This window comes from Egretta garzetta, unplaced genomic scaffold, assembly GCF_000687185.1.
Source record: "Egretta garzetta isolate BGI_Z169 unplaced genomic scaffold, ASM68718v1 scaffold389, whole genome shotgun sequence".
Classification (NCBI taxonomy): Eukaryota; Metazoa; Chordata; class Aves; order Pelecaniformes; family Ardeidae; genus Egretta; species Egretta garzetta.
The window spans coordinates 21,004-34,394 of NW_009260766.1; the positions used below are offsets into that span (position 1 = coordinate 21,004).

The following is a 13,391-nucleotide window of genomic DNA, read 5'->3' on the forward strand; positions in this document are numbered from 1 at the left end:
CACCGGCACGGCCCCGCTTACCCCACGCTGGCCCTGGAGCCGCAGGCGAAGCGGAGCACGACAGTGAAGTTTTTAGCGGGAGGGGAGGTACTTTTTGATTGGCCCAGAGCAGATGCCGCTGCACTTTTCTAATTAACAGTAGCGCTCAGTCTTCCCCTTCTTTGGGTAAGGCAATTTGGCAATTTTGGTTTATTGTGCCACACTTAGTGCTCTTACGTTCCACACTCCCTGATGGCTTGCAAACAAAGATGTCATTATGTAGTGCAGTCTGCTCTGTATATTTTTTTAAAACTTCAAACTTGGGGCATGAAGCATTAAAGACGTTTAATTTCATCTCCAAAGGCTACCATAACACTGCATGAATCCTTAGTATATGTTAGTATTTTGCTCTTGCAGAATTTATTGTAGGAGAGCGATGGCTTCTCTGCACGTAAATCAGTAGTCACAGTAGGAATAAAAGGTATTGCACCATTTTTCTGTAGAAAACTAGCTCTCATTTATGTGGTAGGTGGTGCAACCATAACATCTGAAAAAAATGCCAAAGAGCACTGTTCAAGGCAGCTAGGGTTCAGCTAGCGCATAGGTTCATATAAAGCCCAACATGAACTTGTAAGAAATCAGGGTGATCCTGCAGCACACGAGGACAGGTGCAAGAGAGTGCTGGACGTTCTCATCACCATGGATTCCCTGTCACTTGATATGTGTTGTTCCACTTTTTTATGTCAGTTTGGCCATTATGTTGGTCAAGTATCATTTGTCAGTGTTTATGTAATCCAGCAACAGTGTAAAAGACCTATTTACAACACTAAGGGTTATTCACTCATAGCACAATGACATTCATAGGGCAGAAGGGGGTTTGTACTGGTCTAAATGAAAGTGGGATTGAGTTCCTTACCTATCCTCTCAAGCGTTCTTCCTCAAAACCACATCCTAACCAGCAGGTCAACAGTCACAGCAAAATTTTTCATGTTACTGCTTTCCAAGACAGGGCCCTGTGTAAGCACGTTGTTCCTGAACTGACCCTGAGATCCATGCCTAATTCTGCCAGACTAGATAGAAGCGAGCAAGAAACTTGTCAAGCACTGGCACTGTTTCTGACAGCTATTTGATCCAGTTCACCTTTTCACCTCCTCCTTCGCCCATGTCAAAATGCTCATGCAGATAAACTAAACACACACGGGAGAGTCAGTGTGATGTCATAGACATCTTTGAATAATGGAATCATCCCAAAATACACCTATTTGCCCCAAACAATATGTGTTCTTTTGCTGCCACACCAGATGCTGTTGCAGACTTCTATTGAAGATGCTGCAGGTTCATCATTTGACATGCCTTCTATCCCCAGTCCTTCTGGCAGATTTGAGGCAATTTTGGTACTGAGATGTCCCTCACCTGCTGTCTGTACTGAGCTTTTCCTTTCAGCTCCCCAGATACGGGACTTCCAGAGCCTACCTCAACCCAGCGTTGCCATACACCACTTCTCAGTGCTGATGCCAGACAGCTGGTGCCACAGCGGGATGTTGTGTCTTGTCCTGCCAGAGGGTCTCATCCACAATACAGCAGTCACTGCTCCACTTGCTGCCTATTGAGAGAACAAACTGGTTTTAGAAGCTGCGTTCTTAATGAATTGATTAAAACCCTTGTTGTGGCTCTGGAAGAAAACAATCATGTTCTTGTCCAAAACCACAGGCTGATGGCATCCCTTTCGCTTACATGCTGCCAATGCCACAGACACTGGAAAGACCCTTCATGCTTCTGAGCAGAAAAGGCAAAAACATGAGAGAAAAAAAATTTGCAACCCTAAAGATGAAGGGCAGGAACAGGGGAAGGTCCAGTCAGGTGCCACAGCTGGTAAGAGAACATGAGCAGGCAGGACTGCTGCCTGCGGTTACAATTGGCAATAGTTGTAGTAGCACCAGCTACTGCCCACCCAGCTTCTAGTGCTCAGGGGCTTCAAGTGCTCACAGCTAAATGGGCTGTGAGACTATGGCTGTCAGACCACCCACAATTGCTTGCTGTCTTCTTTGCTAAAGCCCCAGAGTCAGCCACCCCTTCAGTGACCACAAGTGAGAACACAGCGCAACAGCCTATGCTCCCACCAGCCTCAGTCCCACCCACCATCTATGTGCTATGGAGCTCTGCAAATGCTGAGCAGATGAACGGGGTATTTAAGAGCCCATTCCTCATCACTGAGGACAACTTTTTGTTCCACCTGGGCATGGAGAATGGGTTATATTATCAATGCTGGCAGGCAGGCAGTTGTGGCCATTGTATATGATCATTTGTTCCCTGTGAACATTTGAGACATTAAACTCATGTTTATTCCATGTTCAATTAAATACAGTTGTCTGCTCAGAACTTACACCATAGGCTCTTACACCATTTAGCACAGTTTGTCCACTTGGGATGGTGGGACAAGGCACTCTACTCCTTCCCAGGGTAACAACACCTTAGACACAACAGAAGCCACAAATCTCCCCTCCTCTAAGAGCTTACACATAAATTGTTGTTGAAATGTAAAGATACTAATTTACTTTGTACTAATTTAACCCAACAGTGTTTAAAAGAGCAAGTTTTGGTGATGAATACCTAACTGCTATGAATCTGTGCTGTTCCCTCCTACCTTCTCTGGGTGCAAGATGTTTTGCATTCATTGAACTGTCTTGTTAAGTCTTTCCACAAAGCAGCTTCTGACAGTGTATTAATCTCTCTGATCGTTTACAGCTTCACATTAGGCTCGCCGTTTCACTTGCCAGCAGACCTCATTATTTGCCTCGCTCAGATCAGGACTCCTCCGTTTCTTGGAAACCTCTCTTACTATTCTCATAATTTTTTCTCTGGGTAAAACATTAGCGCCAGTCGAGTGAAATTCTGTGCAAGCCACCAACACAGAATGTGTTGTTCTTGCTCTTGAAGAATGGGGGTTTTGGTTGTGTGATGTTGGGTGTTCCTTTTTCTTTTTTTCATCCTAAAATTAATTTTAAAACATCTTTCAGTTGGGTTCAGTAGCTCCACGATGTCATTCAGTGATCAACAGCTCAATCTCGGGACGGAGACGGGTGATAAGTGGTGTCCCTCAGGGGTCCGTAGTGGGACCGGTGCTGTTTAATATATTCCTCAATGACATAGACACCGAGATCGAGTGTACCCTCAGCAAGTTTGCAGATGACACCAAGCTGACTGGTGCGGTTGACACACCAGAAGGATGGGATGTCATCTAGAGAGACCTGGACAGGCTGGAGAGGTGGGCCTGTGTGAACCTCATGAGGCTCAACAAGGCCAAGTGCAAGGTCCTGCACCTGGGTCAGGGTAACCCCTGGTATCAATACAGGCTGGGGGAAGAAAGGATTGAGAGCAGCCCTGCCAAGAGGGACTTGGGGGTACTGATGGATGAAAAGCTGGACATGAGCTGGCGATGTGCGCTGGCAGCCCAGAAGGCCAACCCTACCCTGGGCTACATCAAGAGAAGCGTGGCCAGCAGGGCAAGGGAGGGGATTCTGCCCCTCTGCTCTGCTCTGGTGAGTCCTCACCTGGAGCCCTAGAGAGTTGGGGCTGTTCAGCCTGGAGAAGAGAAGGCTACGGGGAGACCCGATTGTGGTCTTTCAGTACCTAAAGGGGGCCCATAGGAAAGATGGGGAAAATCTTTTTAGTAGGGCCAGCTGTGAGAGGACAAGGGGTGATGGTTTTAAACTAAAACAGGGTAGATTTAGACTGGATATAAGGAAGAAATTCTTTACAATGAGGGTGGTGAAACACTGGAATGGGTTGCCCAGAGAGGTAGTGGAGGCCCCATCCCTGGAAACATTCAAGACCAGGTTGGACGGGGCTCTGTGCAACCTGATCCGGTTAAAAGATGTCCCTCCTCACTGCAGGGGGGTTGGACTAGATGGCTTCTAAAGGTCCCTTCCAACCCAAAACATTCTATGATTCACCTGGAACTGTCAGCTTCTTTTCCAAGCATGCCTTAGTACTATAGCTGATTTGGCAAACTCATTGCCAGCGATATTATACAGCAAGTACACTTTTCAACACTTGGTGCTTTTGTAGTTTGTTTATGTGTGTGGGGGGGAGAGAGAGAGAGGTATACAGACACAGTGACTTTCTAAGGTTCTTTCAAGCTGTACAGGATTTAGTGCCATGGATTCAAGATATTTGTCTGACAAATTAAATTGCTGAAGAAATTTTGGGTGAGTTTTCAGAAAGGATTAGGGTAAAACAAGCACTCAGCTTGTGTGGCTTTGTACAACAGTGTTGTCGTTTAGTTACTGCCTCTGAAACATCCGTGTCCTAGTCTGTTGCATCTTCCTATTCTATTTAGGCAGTCTTTGTATTTTAGCAAAAGCACCCTTTAAAAAACTACAGTCAGGAACTCTTCTAGCAGAGAAGTGAGGTACAAAGAGCTCAGCTCATGTCCAGAGAAGAAGGTGTCAGCACTTGCATCACCTCTTCTTGTACACAGGCATGACTCTAGATATTTCTATATGCACAAAGCCAGCCCACTGATTTTTCGCAGTACTTTTGTAGAGAAAAAAAAAAAAGAGGTGGTTGATGCCCCTCACCTGTCAGTGTTTAAGAGGCATTTGAACAATGCCCTTAATAGTATGCTTTAACTTTGGTCAACCCTGCAGTGGCCACGCAGTTGGACTAGATGATAGTTCTAGGTCCCTTTGAACTGGACTATCCTATTCTATTCCCCAAGACTTTTTTCTTGAGAACTAGAAAGCAGTGTGATTGCTTAAGAAGCTATGAGTAAAGCCCTGTACACTTGCTACTAGGCATCAGGCTCATCTCTTTTAAATACAGTCTTATTGCAAGCAAGTTCAGTGCTCCAAATAGTCCTGTAATCCCTCAGAAAGCTTGATGCAACATTTCCCTTTACATAGTCTATTCCTCATTCTGTCCAGTGCAATTAACAAAAAGTTACATTATCTATTAACTTTCTTAGGGCAATGTTGCGGTTTTCTTGGTGCTATCATTCTTTTGCACTAGAATAATTTAAACCCTAGACTATTTGTAAGGGTGATGAGTTTGAAAACGAGGGATCAAGACGTGTCTTCAATGACAAGTTCATGACAGTCTTACACTTATTTAACATTAGTTCTGCCATTGACAAAAATTGCAAGAGTTAGAATCATAGCATATCTTCTCAAGTTGGAAGGGACCCATAAGGATCATAGAGTCCAATTCCCTGGTCCTTGCAGGACTACCTAACGCTACACCATATGACTAACAGCATCGCCCAGACACTCCTTGAACTCCAACAGGCTTGGTGCCATGACCACTTTCCCAGGGAGCCTGTTCCAGTGACCAATCACCCTCTCAGTGAAGATCCTTTTCCTAATGTCCAGTCTGAACTTCCCCTGATACAGCTTCATTCTATTTCCTTGTGTCCTATTGCTGGTTACCGCTGGAGTTACCTAGATGAATACAGGTGTTCATCATACAGGCTGAAGTGCTCTCAAAATCCCAACTGTCCTTGCTCCTTCCACAATCCACTTTTTTCCAGGTAATTTCTAGAGCCAATGCCTGTTTGCCCTCTTCCCTTGAGCTCTTCCTGTCATACGTATTCCAGGTACACGAGAGCTTTTGCTCCATTGCTAAATCCAAAAGGAACTCTGCTTTCCACAAAGCTGACTGTATCAGTTGAAGAAGTAAATTTATATTTATGTAAATGCCCAGTCACACCAATAAGGTCTGTGGCCCGTGGTATTGAACACAGTGCAAATACAGAGTAAGACAGAAAAAAATAAGCAAGTTCAAACAAGGTGAGGTGCATTTCAATTGTATGTTCTTAATGCTTATATGGTAAGAGGAGCTTACCATGTAAATTACACTACCCTAGCATCCCTTACATGTCAACTGAGTAGGCATAAGGAAGTTCGTAGGAGGCTAATACCATCTAAGAACATAAAGAAATCTTATATATGCCAGTTTGCACGCCACCTCCATATCTGGCCCTTAGCATATTGTCATACAACTTTAGTAGCCCAGATAAATCAGTTCCTGAACCTGGATTCACCAAACTGCTACGCTGTCTATATTAATGGATACAATTAAACATTTAAAAGGGCACTTGAATTTTTACTTAAAAGAAGGAAAACCACAACCAACCCCCCCCTCCCCCCAAAAAAAAACCAAACCCACACCCAAACCACCACCAGAAATGAAACCCAGTATTTTACTGCAGAATGAACAGCAATGGTAACAGCACTGATCCATTTGCATTAAAATTGAGTTGTCAATTCCCTGAGAAAATAAATTAAACACAGAGAACTACTACACAAGATAAGAACATGAATTTTTAAAGAAACAAGTATGCATGTTCTGACAACTGCTGTCTGTACTTCATAAGTCTGCACTTATGTGGATATAATAAAGTACAAAAGAGTTTGTGTCTGCTCCCATCCTTTCTGGGAACAGAGTAAATCTACCCTGTTCTTTCTGGGTGTGAGATAAAGCCATACTCCTGAAACAATCCATTAAGAAGCATCTTCAAGATAGCTCCAGACAAGTGTGCCAGGCAACTACAATGTGCAAAATTGTGCATAGAGCTCTAATAATAGGAAGAGACAGAAATGCCCCCACTACTGAAAAACACACAAAGCAGGACAGTCCTGGGCGATAGTTCACACTTTTGTAAAACAGGGGAAAGGTTTTTTTTTAAACAAGCAAACCAATTTGGTTTTAGAAAAACTGGAATGCTGTCATGGTACAAATGAAACATCAGTCATCCATCAGCCTAGTCTGGAGTTGCTGTATCAAATGACAACCAGAATGCCATGGCCTCTTGTCAAACCTTAGAGAACAATTTTTCAGAAAAAATTCACTAATACCATGTTTCACTGAAACCATTCAAGTGTTGTGCAGTGACAGCCCAATGGTTTTTCTTCCACTGGTTTGCACGTGATACGACTCGTGTTTTGGTTCAGATGTGCGATTTCTACGATAGCAGCGTGCACGCATTTAGCCATTTAGTTTCTTGAGGTTTGTGCGGTGACTGCTCAATGAGCATTTATTTCCATTTGCTTTTACAGGACGAACTAGTGCTGCCCTCAAAATAATATGAGGGCATCTACCTAGCTCCTGCCCTCACCAGACTACCACCCCTTCAACGGCTGGTCTCTCTCTCCAACAATGAAAACCCAACACAGTTCAGACAATTAGTCACTAGAGGGCACTTACAGAATCCAGAAGATTGAGAATATGCTTGGTATCAGAAGGCTACAGTCCTACAAACAGTTTAAAGAGTCCAAATGACGAGTTTTGCGTTTACTTCCTAACCAGCTCGTGCCAGCAACACCTTAAGACAGAGAACCAGGGAAATATTATGTTTCAGAAGATGTCATCATCTTCTGTTTTCCAGCAACTGAATGAAAGAAGGCTGAGGAAAAATTCTTCCATTGCTGAGGCAACGTGCGTGCTATGCGACCTTGACCACGCACTTCTGGACAAGTGCTGAACAAAGGTGTTAGCTATCAGCATTTAAGATATTTACCATGTGAAATATTGCTGCTGAGTGTCACTGTTGGGTGCAGCTTTGGGAAAGGAGGTGCAGGAACACACAAACAGCGTGGCCAGCTCACTGAAGTACAGTATTTCATTTCACTGCAATGCCTCAAGTGGACTGTGCATTTCACAAGAGACAAGGACATGATTTTGCCCCAAAGGCCCTACAGGTTTTTTTTCTGGATGTGAAAAAACAGCACAGGCTACATATATTTTAGACCTAAACTCAATTTTCATTTAAAGACAGAGCAGAAATACAGATTACTGTCATCCCTATGTTACCTGAACAGCTCAATTCCTTGCTTCTCATATTAATTGTGAGCTGCAGCTTCCAGCCAGTAGGTCCTGTCAGTAGTAAGATCAAATTTTTCTTGGCTGACGGGTATCTTATTTCTGTGATTAGGTACACTTTTGCTCTTCTATTGGAGAAGGAAAGCAGAACTCATGCGATCAGTGAGTTTTGGAAAACCTCAAATCACTGCTTTTGTGAAGGCCAAGCGCAGAGCAGCACAAGGAAGGGCTGGGCCACTGCTGTACCAAGGGCTGACAGGAAGAAGCGCTTGGGTGAGGCTCCGTGCAGAGGGCAGGACACAGCACCTAGCCACAGGCAAGCAAGGCGAACGGTGACCCTGGCAGGTTCCTCAAGCAGCATCACCCTTGGCAGGAGAGGTGGCACAGGGTAGCAAGGCGGTGCTGCACTGGGCTGTGTTCTCTAGCAGCTGCACTGGCAGGGGCTCGGGCTGGCTCAGCAGCGCCTGGACAGAGACAAGGTACTAGGAGCTCACGAAAGAAATGGCACCAAGTAGTACGTGGTGGGTGGGCACTGCAGGGAGACTAGAGGTGCGCCTGACTCTTGCTAAGCATTCGTTAAAACTTTGGTTTATGAATTGGCTCTGTACCTTGTCTAAATGGACTTTTGAAACCTATGGGAAGCACTGCCCCACTTCCCTGTGTTTACCACAGGGGAAATGAGAAACCACTGGGTCCCTGGGGCTAATTACTTTCTTCAAAACCCAGCATTGCTCCGTTTCTGACTCAGTGCAGCATTCAATTTTCTGCTGAGATTGTATCTATATCGCATTACAGGATGAGTTGCAATAGCACTCGATGTTAATTGCAGTGCAGACTGCTCCCTTCTCTCCTTTACACCAGTTATCAAGAAAAACCAGAAAGTCTGCTTCTGCTGTTTTTAATTTAGCCTCTTCCATCCATACAGAGTGCCTGTCAGACAGGAGAAGCAGGGGCTGTCATCCCCTTTCTGCCTGGAAGTGTCTAGCAACAAGGCAGAGACTACAGGGACGTCTACGTGCCATCCCAAACAATCAGTGGAGACAGACAGATGTTGGGGTGTGGTACAGCCACTTGGTGTAAACAGATACCAAAAGGTGCTTTAGTATTCCTGAATGGCCCCAAAGCCACTCTGACAGCCTTCCTTGCCTCTCACATCCACTGCAGCAGAGAAAAGGGCAGAGATGAAGTAACAGAAAAAGGACACCCCCTATGCCACTCTCAGAGCTTGGCAGTCTCTTTCAGGGCCTCTGTCTGCCTAGAACACCAAAGCAACCCTCAAAGCACCAGAGTACAGCCATGAGCAGATTTCCGCAGAGTGCAGAAACAAGCAGGGGCTGGGAATCCTGATTGGACAAGTGTACATGGCTCAGCAAATTCCCCTATGGGAACTAAATTTGAGAACATTTGCTGGGTGATGAGTACAACTTACCTTTCCCTGGAGCATGGTCAAAGGGATAAGGGTTTTTAGCATCTTACCTTTATTTTGTTTCTCTTCTAAATGTCCATCTCTGACAGTGGTATTCCAGCACCCCGCCATGTCGGAAACAAACATTTATGTGATACAAGTAATTTCCTAGCCTATCATTTCCCACTTCCCTTCTATCACTAGCAACTAGGATTGCTGTCACTTCCAAGTGTTAACCAGCTACCAGATTGCTCTGCATCATATGTACACAGGGACTTGTATGGACTTGCATAGTGCTCCACACTGGCAATGCAGTGTATGAAATAGCATCTGAAGAAAATTGATTAATCCAGTATACTGGAAAGCAATGCCCACAGGACTAGCATAGAGGCCTTTGGAGATCTTTCAGTGACATCTTTCAAACGCAACCTCCTTCTAAAACAAGAAGAATGCAGCCATACTAGATCAGATAGCAGTCCTGTTTCCACCAGGGGCTATTAGTGGACACATGGTTCCTGCTATTCACAAGCCTGCTTTTTGCTTCTACTGGTCTAAATAGACTATTCACTTTGGTATTCAATTTGTTGAGTGCTTTCAGGTAAGTCAAAGTGCTGTGCTGTATCTATCTCCTTTCTTCTGATTTCCTATTCTTTGGTTAAAGGCCCTTTCCCTCGTTTGGCAGATCATTCTCAAGACGTTTTCTACACCTCTGCCACCATCAGTAAAGAAACTCCTCTGACTGGAGTTCAGCCTGCAACATGATTTGCAGCCCAGAGTTGCTCCGGGGTTAGCCTGCATTTTCTTGGGGTGGGGTAAACATTTGCTAACACTCTTGAGCAAGAGAAACAGAACAGGTAGCAAACAGTAACCCAGATTAACTATCTGCTAGGGCAAATACACAGTACACAAAGGTTTCCTGTACACTATTTGGATGGCATTTCTGTGTTGAGCCTGATATGCTGATATATTAATTGATCTCTTCAACATGAGCCATGACCTTTGGATACAAAATTGGAGGTCAGGCCTCAAAGTAATCCAATTAATCTCCTGCCTGGTAGAATAAAAACAGGCTTGCTGCTAGTTTGACTTCTCTGCTTATTTGTTTCTCCTCTCCCATGAGGAGTAAGTGATTTCTGCAGGTACGCAGTTTCTCAGTAACATTATCAACTCCTTGGATGTAGGGAGGACTAGCAGAGCTTGCTGAGAACTCATGGTTTTGATTCTCGATTAAAGTTTAGTGCAACTTCCAGATAAGCTTTATGTCTGAAGACCAAACATGTAGGAATCAGTAAATTAGTTAATTGGTTCCTCTATTCCGAGGCTGAGCCACGCAGAGGCATTCCCAAGGAAGGGGTCTCCAAGGAAGGGGTCTGATCGCAGCCCTGCAATACCTTAACCCACAGGGAGTATTTTCCCTTCTAGGCCTGATACCGATGAAAATGACACTGGAGCCTGAGTCTACCTCCAGGGTCCACAACTGAAAGACAGCATTGAAAAACTCGGGGTGAAGAATGGCAGAATGACCTCCCTTTTTTTTTTTTTTTTAATTAAAAACCCAAGTGCACTAGGAGACTCGTTTATGTGATCAGGCTCCACGGAGATAAGAAAATGGGAGAACTTTTCGATCAAAAATAAAGCGGACATCCTAACATACTGGAATATGGGCTCATTTAAATGTCAAGTGTCAAATAAACGTCTTCATCAGATTTCACTGAAAGACAGCCACAAAAAACAGAGGCGAAAATTACTATTTGAGATTTATACAACATAAAGTAGATTTTTGTCACTATCTTTTTGTTTCTGGGCAAGCTGGATAGGAGAAAACCAGGTTGGATACAAGAGTCTTCCTGCAGATTAACTTGTTACCTACCTTTGCACAGCTTCTCAAGCCACCACTTGCCTAAGGAGAAACGTTGCCACCAAGTCTAGTCCATGAACCTCAGGCAGGCTCTTGCCCTTTACTCTCCATGGATGATAGTAACAGTAATGCCTAGACAGCCTGCTCACAGATACAAGAGCACATAGTCTTACTATAATATTGGTCCTAGGAACTTCATGCCTACTATACATTCTCCCCAACAGGAGAGATGACCAGGGCTAGTCCCTCCCTCAGCTTTAAGGCATACTGGACCATACTGAGTCTGGACACCCCCTCAGAATTACCTTCCCTTGAGAATTTCGATAGGGCAGAAACACATAGACTCTTTTAAGACCTTCTGTACTTCAATAAAAGGGAAGGAAACAACCTATTTTAACTTGCAGAGTCAATGTTCATGACCTTTTGCAACATCCTCTTTAATTTAAAAACAAACCTTTCTACAAAGCCAAAAGAGACTCAGCTCTCTCTCCTCTATACTAATACAGTCTGAGATTATGTGATCAGACCAACACGCAGAACTCCTGCTGTGGGAGCAAAGCAGATCTATCCAGCAGCAACATTTTCTCCATTACACCCTGGTCTAACCTCAATGCAGAAGTTTGTCCCGGTAAGCATGTTGCATCCTTTTCAGCCCTCCATTCCAGGGTTTCAGGTCTCCCTGTGTTTTCTGTTACAACAGCATTTCTAATGCCCTGTCCCCTACCTGTTTAATAACGACAGCATCGCTGTGGACACGTGTTTTTTTACTACTACCAATCTTGCAGCTAAAACAATGATCTGTGTAGTAGTAGTTCTGTACAGGAAGAGGGAGCTAGAATTCTGATGTGCTTTTATCATTCCCAGAATTGCCAAAATGGACAGCTGGCATAGACAAACGTCACATCCCTGCGACGTTCTCAGAAAACACATACATCTTAGATTGCCGCTGCTTGTCGTACCAAACGGATCTTCAGCCAGATCATCATCTTTGTTATTCTTCAACAAAATGGAATTTGCTTCCCTTTGCAATTCTGTATTAGCCCACCAGCACTTGGACACTGCCTAGCTTTGTGCACTCCTCGATGGATAGAGGTGAAATGCACCTGACTGGAAAGAAAGGTTTTTTCATGTGTTCATTAGCTCAGCCACAGCTACCAACTCCTGACAGGAGACTTCCAAGAAAGGAGGAGTTGGGAAGTTCTATTAAATGGACTGTCCACATTCACAGTTTATCCTCAGAAACCCCAGCTGCCACCTTCTTCACGTCAGCTAAAGCACACATCAGAACAGCTGCTTACCTCTGTTTTGCACAGAGCGTGCACCTATGTAGCAACACACACATTACATAATAGTAAGTCAAGCTAAAAGGAGTCAGATTGCTAAATCCATCCACTGTGTGGATAAGATTTTTACTTCCATCACCTGATAATTTAATTACTCAATTAGCTCCACCTGAATGCCTTGGCTGTGGTAGAGGAATGTTCCCTTGCAGGTCACAGTAAATCAGAAGACAGGAGGCAAGTAAGCAATGCAAAGGTAAACAATTCCTCTACAGAAAACCCAGTGCATCGTCCAACTGTATTTTCTCTCCCAATCTGCTCCTTGCACTAGGTGTTTTAGGAGCGGAACAGGCACCAGACAAATAAAAGACCATAAAACTTTGGTTAAAACCCAGTATCACAGGAGGCCTCCCCATGTGGTTTAATCCCAAAACTTTCTTAGCCAATTCAAACCTGGCTTGGACATTTCTTTTTGCCTAATTTGGGTACGAGGGTAATCTCCTTGTTGATGAGGACTTTGAAACATCTGCTGCATCACTGAACATCATACTATTGCTTTCCTCTAGCCAAGAGGCAAGTGGAAAAGATGCTGTTAAAGTGGCACTTACTGATCAACCTGGAGCGGAGTGGAACTGTGGGCCTGTGGATGTGACTCTTGTGCACAAAGGGTTTCGGTTGCAATGGACATGACCTGTAGGTAGGTACAACTTGACAGACTTTGTAACTAATTTTTTAGACTTAAAGTAATTACTTCTGCTGGGAAGCAACTCTTCAGTGTACTGCAGGCACCTAGATTGCAAGAAACTAATTGTATCCTAGCATTCAAAGAAATGAAAGACCATGTGGTTAGCAAAGAAATCTGTATTTGTAACAGATTGGCTACCATGTAGAAAGGGCCTGGCTCTGAGTAAATGCACTTGACACACAGTTCTGTTCTGAACAGTTCTTGCCCTGCGCTCAATGTCAGAGTGCCTGCTTCTGCCCACCCATAAATTTACCACCACTGATCTAATCCATGACTAGAAAATCTGATGCACTCATCCATTCCTCT

The 13,391-nt window shown here is 44.2% G+C and overlaps 1 protein-coding gene across 3 annotated transcripts in view; it reads right to left on the bottom strand.

Annotated features, from left to right (window-relative positions):
* The window catches only part of SLC45A1 (solute carrier family 45 member 1), a 43,328-nt gene that overhangs the window by 16,438 nt on the left and 13,499 nt on the right, over window positions 1–13,391 (bottom strand). Inside the window, exons 1-2 of one of the 3 annotated variants that reach the window (XM_009646120.2) lie at window positions 12,949–13,014; window positions 1,453–1,582 (exon numbers count right to left, since the gene is read on the bottom strand). The gene's annotated coding sequence lies outside the window, so the exon portion shown is untranslated. Of the gene's footprint in view, window positions 1–1,452; window positions 1,583–9,273; window positions 9,324–12,948; window positions 13,015–13,391 lie in introns of those variants that run through there. The other 2 variants (XM_035901525.1, XM_035901524.1) reach the window with 2 other exon arrangements.